Source organism: Lactuca serriola, chromosome 4 (genome assembly GCF_051521515.1).
Source record: "Lactuca serriola cultivar US96UC23 chromosome 4, Lser_US96UC23_V15, whole genome shotgun sequence".
NCBI classification, from domain to species: domain Eukaryota; kingdom Viridiplantae; phylum Streptophyta; class Magnoliopsida; order Asterales; family Asteraceae; genus Lactuca; species Lactuca serriola.
In genome coordinates, this window is record NC_136411.1 from 318,044,361 (window position 1) to 318,054,508 (window position 10,148).

At 32.4% G+C, this 10,148-nt stretch overlaps 1 pseudogene; it reads right to left on the minus strand.

The window, feature by feature from the left end:
• Nucleotides 1–802: 802 nt before the first annotated feature.
• Nucleotides 803–6,070, minus strand: LOC145099531 (pyruvate kinase isozyme G, chloroplastic-like; annotated as a pseudogene).
• Nucleotides 6,071–10,148: the final 4,078 nt, after the last annotated feature.

Genomic DNA, 10,148 nt, shown 5'->3' on the forward strand with positions numbered 1-10,148 from the left:
TGACACATGTCATTATTTAAATGGATAGGAGGATTTGTAGGAACAAAAGGTAGGAGAATATTTAATCTCTCTCTCTCTCTCTCTCTCTCTCTCTCTCTCTCTCTCTCTCTCTCTCTCTCTCTCTCTCTCTTAAGTTGCCCATTAGCTAAGGAAATTTCAATTTTCTAGCCTAAAGATGCCCAAGTTATATTATGTATTACTTGTAATTTATCAAACAATTAGAACATTTCAAATAATCACAAATCATCTAAAAGATATTTTCTAATGATACAACTTATTACTATTTTTTTTAGGAAAAAACATGCGTTAGTATTTGATATTATAGCTTTATAATCATATATAATACTAATTATTTATAAAACTCATAAAAATTATAGGCTAGCCTTTATAGGTTTCAACTTGCTTGTGAATTGATAACTATATAGTAAGGTTAACTTACTATATTGGTGAATACACTTTTGTTTGCTCATTTGATCATCCAATTATGTTTTACAACATAAAACATTTTCCCCTTGCCAACCATTGTCAAGATGTTCTATACAGTTTTGAATATACCTGCTACAATTGACAAATCCCTAAAAAGACCTTTATACCCTTGGTTCTTCTTATTGCACCAGATCATCTCACATATATTGTTCTTCCTTCGAAGAAAACTAAAAGTCATCGGTTTATACACAAAGGTTAAAGATACTACAATTAGGTAAATTATTCAAGAGTAAATTACACGAATGGTCCCTATGGTTTAGGGTAATTTGTGTGTTTAGTCCTGAACTTATTTTTTTTAACTTGGAAGGTCCCTACTGTTTGTTTAGGTAAATGATTTAGACTCACTCATTTGTGAAGGAAAATATAGTTGAGGAATGGCGAAAATGGCTTAAAATCACAACCATTGATCATGTTCTTGTGAAGACAATGATAGGAGTAGCAACAATGTTGGCTATTGTTGCAGCATGGAAGTCAAAAATTTCACCCATATGGCTCTACAAAAGTTATAAAATACACTTCATGATCATTTTACCCTTGCATTCCAAATTTCAAATATTCATCTATTAGTGCATATCTTGTACGCCAAGTGACGCAAAAGAGAAACCGAGTTCGAGTTGACTCGCAAACTTGACTCGATTCTTGATGTCACAGTGTGCATAACTTTCACATCTTTTAGTAGAAAACTGAGATAAGATTGAATGTTAAAAGTAAATTAATGATTTAATAAAATATAGATAATAAAATTGATGATATTAATAATAAATCCATAAAACTTACTTTCCATGAGCAGTTTCACCTGAAAGCATGACAACATCAACACCTTGTCTTACTGCTATTGCAATGTCAGAAACTTTAGCTCTTGTTGGAGTTGGATGATCAATCATACTTTCTAACATGTTTGTTGCTACTATAACTGGTTTTTGCAACTTTTGACACCTTCTAATAATATCTTCCTATTTATTAAACAACAATCAATTATAAAATTATGTAAATTTAGCAACAAATATTCAAGGTTATTATTTATTAAAATCAAGTTTACCTGCAATAAAGGAACTTCTTCAATTGGAAGCTCTGCTCCAAGGTCACCACATGCAACCATTGCCTTAATACAAGAATATTTAAAACTTAATAATAATAATAATAATAATAATAATAATAATAATAATAATAATAATATTAATGGAGTTAAATCAAATCAATGAAATTAAAATGCTAACCCCATCAGATGTAGAAAGTATGGAAGGAAGATTGACTATTGAGTCTGCACTTTCGATTTTTACAATCACACGGATATCTGCATTGCATCCTACATAATACATTTTCTAGAAACTTAGTTAAAATAAAAATAAAAGGAAATATTATTTTATAATTTAAAAAGAAACCTTACTTTTTAGATAATCTTTCAACTCATGAACCACTTCAGCATCCTTCACAAAGGAAACAACATAGAAATCAACTTCGTTATCCACTCCAAACTTTATATCTTCCTAATCTTTATCTGTAAATGGAATCAAATTCATAATTTAATAAAAGTAACAAATAGTTTTAAACTAATTGTAAAATAAGATGAAAGTAAACCTGTTATTGAAGGCAAAGTTGCACTTTTTCCACGCACGTTGAGATGTCTCCTTGATTTCAATTCTCCACCATCAATTACTTCACATTTTACTAAATCTCCAGTCTTGGATTTAACACCCAATGACATCATCCCCCTTCAAGAAAAAGAAAAAATACCTTTATACAAGGGAATATCTATATAACATTTTATAAATTTTGTCACTTGTATCTTTTTTAGAAGAGTTAATGAGGTAATCTTACCATCAACCAATAGTATGTCACCAGGTTCAACATCATTTATAAAGCCATCATAATTTACACCCACAATGTTGTTTGTGCTGACTCCTCTTTTAATGGTGAAATTGAATTCTTGCCCCTCATGAAGGAGAATTGATTTAGCTACATCTCCACTTCTGATCTTAGGTCCCTAAAGCAACATGATTCATATGAAAAATAGTAGAAGGAATACCTTTATATGTACTTTTCATCTCTTTGATTCTGGGCTTAATAGTTTAGAGATGAAAACAAAATCCATACCTTAGTATCCAACATTATAGCTATGACTTTTTCATTGAATTGAGCATTGTATTCTTTGACAATATCAATGGTGTTTTGATATGATGCATGATCTCCATGTGACATGTTATGGCGTGCCACATTCATCCATGTTTCATGTGATGCATGATCTCCATGTGACATGTTTCTGCAAGAAATATCAAGGCATATTAAAATTAGTTTCTTTTAAAGAAACCAGGCATATACTTACAAACTTAAGCATAGATGGAAGGTATATTAAATGGACCTTGCTTGACTTCTCTAATGCAGCTCCCATAGCAGATGCAAGACCATTTATACAGGTCAAAGTGGTAATGATTAAATTCTTGTTGATGTCATATAACCGAGTTGTAAGAGCCCCAAACAATTCCACTGAAATAACAACACATCACAGTGAAAAACATGAAACAGCTTCCATATACTTTTAAGTTTTAACTCATTAATGCAAATTATTACCGTTCCAATAGACTAATTTACCTTTTCTAATCTTTACCAACCCACTTTTACTAATTATTATATAATCATTTAGGGATCAAATTATAATTTTAAAATATTCATATTCATGCTATCTGGAACATAACTGATTGTCAAAGTAGAGTAAAATTGCCTACATGCCCTTATTTGGTTTATTACTTTCTTAAATTAATAGAAATTCACCACTCATCCTAAAACTATCGGCATAACAAATAATTACAACTGATTGCTTGATTCTCATTATTCAATATCACACATGGAAGCGATGTCAAAGTCTCAAGAGTATTTGGATTACCTGTGGAGATTTGGAGTGTATAAATATACAGCGGAAGGGATGACAATGAAGTAACTCAAACGCCATGTTATAGATGAAAAGGAAGGTATTCTCCGTTCGTTTCTTATAGGAGTTCTGGTTGCTCCAAACAACGACATGGGGGAGGCGAGCCCTAACCTGAAAAGCGAGACATGCAACAACAGAAGAAATGGTGGAGCCTATCGATTATGGAACCAAAAAAGGCATGGAATCAGCTCACATCAATCCAAGATAACCCTTCACATCAAAACATACCTGAAAGAGAGAGGCGGTGAAGGAGGGAGAGAGAGAGAAGAAAACAAAAAACCAAAAAATTGAAGCTTACTTGTACACTCATTTGTTGTCGAAGAATAAGGATGCAAAGAAAGAGAAGAAGGAGAAAGAGAAATAAACCAGATGAAAAAGTGGAGGCGGTGGAACTTGGTGGTGGTCGATCCAATATTTTAAGGCCTAAATCCAGAGAAAGTTTGTGAGGATTAGGGTTTAGATCAACAGATATGGAGTGATCTCTTCCTTATTTAATGGGATAATGCTTGATGATCGGTTAAATATTATATGATTTGTTGATATTGTGAGATTGATTGCAATGAGATTGAACAATACAACGAGTTCTACATCATTTGAGCGGAATGACTGTATAAGGGCAAAGTAGGAATTTCACATAGATAAAATGAGCGGGAAAAGCCAAGACGGATGGACTAAGGTGGTGCCACGTGTCATCTAATGTACTGTTTTATTAGAATATATATATATATATATATATATATATATATATATATATATATATATATATATATATATATATATATATATATATATATATAGAAATAACAAAAATTAAGCTGGTTACATTTTAATGTTTTGCAACCAGAAACTCTAAAGTTCATTATCATTACAAAAAGAAAAGCCATTAATGAATGTTGTAAATAACTAATAATGACAACAAATATCTGTCATTGTAAGGGCTCGTCATAAATAGAAGCCGACATACATTGGTTTGTCGTAATTTACGACATATAATTACGACCGAAGTTGTTGATATTTTTTTAAAATATTTTCTTGACAGACAATTTACAACAATACGTTTTATACTTTTATAAAAATATATATTTTTCTAAATGTACAAATATTCAACTAAATCACGGTTCATGACTCATAATATATATATATATATATATATATATATATATATATATATATATATATATATATATATAGAGGGTTAGGTTATTTTGTTTTTACTAACTATTATGTGCCAGAATGCACAGATCTGGACTACCGGATGGAATAGAATCAAAGATAATGATCTGAGAGTCTATGATATTACAATAAGGTAACATACACCATATAATCACACAATTTTCAACATAAGGGTATTTTGGTCAATTTACCTATATTAAAAAAGGAAATTTCCAGACTTTAAGGAATAATTAATTCTTTTATTTTTAAAATTTTGAATATTTTAAATTAATTCAGATTTAAAAATCCGATTTTATTCTGTCAGAATGACAGAATGTCAACCATAAACTAGTAAATATACTTTCGATTTTATTCTTGCAGAATACATTTCCAACGCAGTTATATTTGATAATTGACCTGATTTAAGAACAAGATATTATCCATATACATCCAACTTGGGTCTATGATTTTATTCTTAATATACATTCGAAATTAAATACAAATTCATACATATTCTTACAGACTAATATCCTTATACATTTTAATATAGTTATACATATTCTAACAGAATATCATCAAATATGAATAAAATTGTTAAAAAAATAACATTCTTGAATATATAATTATTGAACAAATACACTTGATCCTCTTCAGTGGTCCATATAATCAACTTGATCTTCACATATATATACTTGTTGTTGAGCTCGATTCAAAATATTTCTCTTGTATGATTAATATTGAATTCATTCTCCATGTAATTCTGAAAGAATAAGATACATTACTCGTTAGTATTACTAGTTAAACCAATATACTTGTTGTTAACAAACATTCTCAAAGACATTCTAACAGAATGCATTTATAGAAACAAATTCTAATAGAATACATTACAGAATGCACTTAAATCATAGTCTTTTCTTCTATATGCATAAACATTCTAAAAAGCATGTATAAATGTATTCTGTCAGAATTACTAGCAACACATGTTTTATGTAATATTTATATTCTCATAGAATGAAAGTTGTGAATTGCACCAAAACCGATACGTAAAAATTGAAGAAAATGCACAAACTAATGAGTAAGTGCAGAAAAAATAACAAGTTTTAGACATGATAGCTCATATAAAATTCAATGCTTAGGTTGAATTGGAACTTAAGCATTGGAATCCAAGATTTCATTCTAATAGAATTGGAATTCGAGCTTCCATTCTGGCAGAATTACCCTCATCATATTAGATACCAAGGCCTTCTATGACAATTTTTTTGATAATCAACTTACCCAAACAACACTTACAACCATTAGGCACACGAACGTGAAGTAATTTTTCCTCCCTACACAATTATTCAACCACTGCACAAGAAATAATTTAGAATATGTTCAACAGTTTATTGTATTATTATATACCTGCCTACGAAAGCTATGGAAGAATATGTTCAATCCACCTTGAAACCTGCTGCAAATCATACCGATGTTGATATGTTGAATCCACGTTATTATTACTCCCGCCATTACCACCACTTCCATCAATGGAAGGGAAAATGACTTAGGAGGGTAACTACCTCTTATTCGTGTTCACATATTGGCAACTTCTTATTTTTTGTACATAAGAAAGCAACTAACTTGTTTTAACTGTGTAACATCCCAAAAATCATGACCAAAAATTTCGTTTTTAATTTAATACTAGAACCATAATTGTCAAACCATTAATTTAATACTCCGGCATTGGGCCCCGCCCGGCATAAGGCCCCGCCTAGCATCGATCCCCGCTCGGTATACAAATTTGTCGCTCTTAGGCCCCGCCTGTCTCTGGGCCCCGCCCGCTAAACACATACAATAATATAACATGCTAACACATAAATAAGCATACTCTACTGTATCTCTGTCCTAAGAAACATACTCTCCTAATAATGAGATACGGAACATCGTCCATACTCAGATAGTGATGAGATACGGGACCTCGCCCACACTCAACTCCCTACCAGGCACATACAAGTATTACACAGACAACAAGTATAATCTAACATGCAAACATTCCTCGGGCACCCGCCCGACATCGGACTTTGGTCTGGAATAACATACTAACATACAATGCTTAGGGCTAACCCCCAGGTCTTCCTACTCATAGACTACACAGGCTGGCATTGTGGCCTTAGACACATTCACACAGTGAGGAGACTCACCTTGCATTGTTGAAGCCCTGGCTGGAACTAGCTGAGTACGGACGAAGTTCTGTATCTCATTATTAGCAAAGTATGTTTCTTAGGACAGGGATACAATAGAGTATGTTTCTTTATGTGTGGCCTAAGAGAGACAGATCTGTATACCGAGCGGGGCTCGATGCCAGGTGGGGCCTGATGCCGGGCGTGGCCGGATGCCGGAGTATTAAATTAATGGTTTGACAATTATGGTTTTAGTATTAAATTAAAAACGAAATATTTGGTCATGATTTTTGGGATGTTACACAGTTAAAACAAGTTAGTTGCTTTCTTATGTACAAAAAATAAGAAGTTGCCAATATGTGAACACGGATAAGAGGTAGTTACCTTCCTAAGTTATTTTCCCTTTGAGTTACCGGTTAAAACAGGTATTAGCCGGTAATATTGGTGTAATGTAAACAGTTAAAACAAGTTAGTTGCTTTATTTTGTACAAAAAAGAAAAATTTGCCAATATGTGAACACGGATAAAAGGTAGTTACCCTCCTAAATCATTTTCCCTCACTGGAATCAACCACCTCCCTTTCTCCTCCCCCATCTTCATGGTTCACTGCAACCGGTTCACCACGCTCCTCTTCTTGGTCTGCATCACCCATTATCCGAATCGAAACCTCCCCATTGTTATTATCACCATTACTACTTCTATTACTAGCAGTACTGGAACCACTCGAGTTATGATCACGATGATGATGGTTAGAAATCAAGCTCTCTGATTCGTGATAATCGGTGTTCTTCGAGTGGTCGAAGAACACCCGAGTATTCAATTATAGTAGTTACAGGTGCTTGTAAGAACAAATTATCAGAAACGGAGAAGACGGCATCGCTCTCGGCGAAGAACTGCTACTGCTTATCCTCTGCATCGTCGGTGATGTGGGGTTTGATGAATTCGGACTTTTAGTCGCATGATTATCAGAACTCGTAGGATCAACGCTAACACCTGTTGTTTCCATTAATCGACACATACAAACTCTTCTTTGATTGTACCTTTTAAACGCTTAATCCACAAATTCCCCAAAAAGAAAAATACTTACGATGATGTAGAAGAAAACAAAGAGAAAAACATCAAATGGATTAGAGGTGACAAGGGTTAGATAGCGATCTTGACATGTAAATATGAGAATTTACGTTAATTTAACGAGTCAATAACCAGATAAATGGGGGAAATGGCTCCAAGAATCGCTCTAAACATAATTAGAGTATCGAATTCTAGGGTTTTTTTGGTTGTGTTTAGAATTGATATGAAAGCTCCAACTCGATTCAGGAATGAAACGAAACGAAATGGTGCATTTGAAACGATACTGACTACGATTTAGGGCTAATGCTCTAAATTTATCTTTGATTCTTGAGTGAAATCAGGAATATTAATTATCTTCCATAATTAACTATGCAAATATTACTATAATACCCTTAATTGATTTATTTTTTCCTAAATTCCTATTGGTGCATTCATGCACAAAATAGTTGCTAAAAACATTTGAACCTATATATATATATATATATATATATATATATATATATATATATATATATATATATATATATATAAACTATTACCCCAAAAAACACACACACACATATACAATGAAAAACAACTCATGACGGTTTGATAAGTTTGTCTCACTACCCTTTAGTACACATCCCTATGTTAACTATGATATAAATTCCTCCAAACCGGTCGCATGTAATTAGTAGTGTAACGATTCTCTATTTGGACCGACACTTTTATTCCTTCAAAAACCTAGTTTGTTTCGCTGATTTTTTTTTTGCTAGGAGCATCTACTTCACAATGATAACCAACACACCTTATTGTTTCCCACAAACACAAATGTGATTAGTTCCTTTAAACACATTATTAAATATATGATACGTCAAGATATTTGAACTTACCAACCGTCAACCATGTAAGATCCATATCTTCAATGCACATATTCTTCATGCCTACTGAAAGGATGGGTACTCTTTCACAACAACTTCACATTCAGCATATTCAATATAATCTTGTAGTCGATAATCATTTGGGCATCAGTGAAGTTAAACTTTTTTGGAAATATTTAAAAACTAACAAAAAAGAAGATAGTAAGAATGTGGAGTACCATGGGAGGTTGAGCATCTTGCAATGTTTTTGATGAGACAACTTCCCCTCAATGATGTCCACCTCGAATTGTTGCATATACTTCAAATCGCTCAACAAGCCTTATTATTTTATCATTTGACTTTTTATTGAAAAAACTAGCCTATCTCGCCTTGGAGGAAGCTTACTAGGTGTTGCACCACCACCTTAGGTAACATAGAAGCTTCGAAATGTGGAAAGAAATATCCTTATACAAGTGATATGGTTCTTATATATATATATATATATATATATATATATATATATATATATATATAAGTTCGACATTGGATTTTTTTTAATTTATACATTGAAATCCATTAGAAAATCACATGGTCATGTATTATATTGGTCCTAATTGTAAAGGACCTTGTAACTTGATCTTAGGGCATGAGGAGGGGGGAGGGGAGGAAGTAGGGGGGCTTTGAATGCACCAATTGATTCTTAAAGGATAAGTAATGTATTTCTAGGGGTCCAATTGACTTAATTAAGTTTGAAATTACTAACGAGGCACTTAGGTTTGGTTAGTATTAACAACTAAGAATATTTCATATTCATTAGGTGATATCTAATCTTTGATGACTGTTGGAAATGGAGTTGAGTGTCATCAAAGCTAAGATTAGTAATTACCAAGAGTACATATCCATATTGTTAAACTTTTTTTGATAAATGATTTGGCTTTTATGTTATAGTACTCTTGAGTCTTGATTCCTATGTGACTACTATATAATATTTTAGCATTCATAAATATTGATTTGATTATTTTTTCATTAAGGAAGTATTTAATTAAAATTTCAATGGTTTGGGCATCCTATATAATCATATCGCTTAAGATGTGTTGACTCACGTGTTTCCCGGACACTTTGCAAATGTATTTCATGGTTAAATGTAGGAGGGTCACATGTCTCTAATATGCCTTCTTAGTGTTGGTCCTCTAAATGTGTTTTTGGTGTGATGCTACTACGTTGTTATGTTATTGGAGCTTCACGACCCCTAGTGGAAGGCACTTGTTTTTAGTGAAGAAAACTTAGTTTGGGAATTCAGAAGCACATACAATGCATAGTTTGGTTTGGTTTTGAATTGGTTATCACTAATGTTTCTTATTCTCGAATACCTTGTATTTATAGAATTGGTTTTGAAAATTTTTCTTATCCATTTCCCTACAAAATTCTAACTATGGGTTTATTCATTAGGGCTCCCCAAGTCTAATGTTACTATTTGGACATATATTCATTAAGATTATTAAAGTGTTTAGCTTTAGAA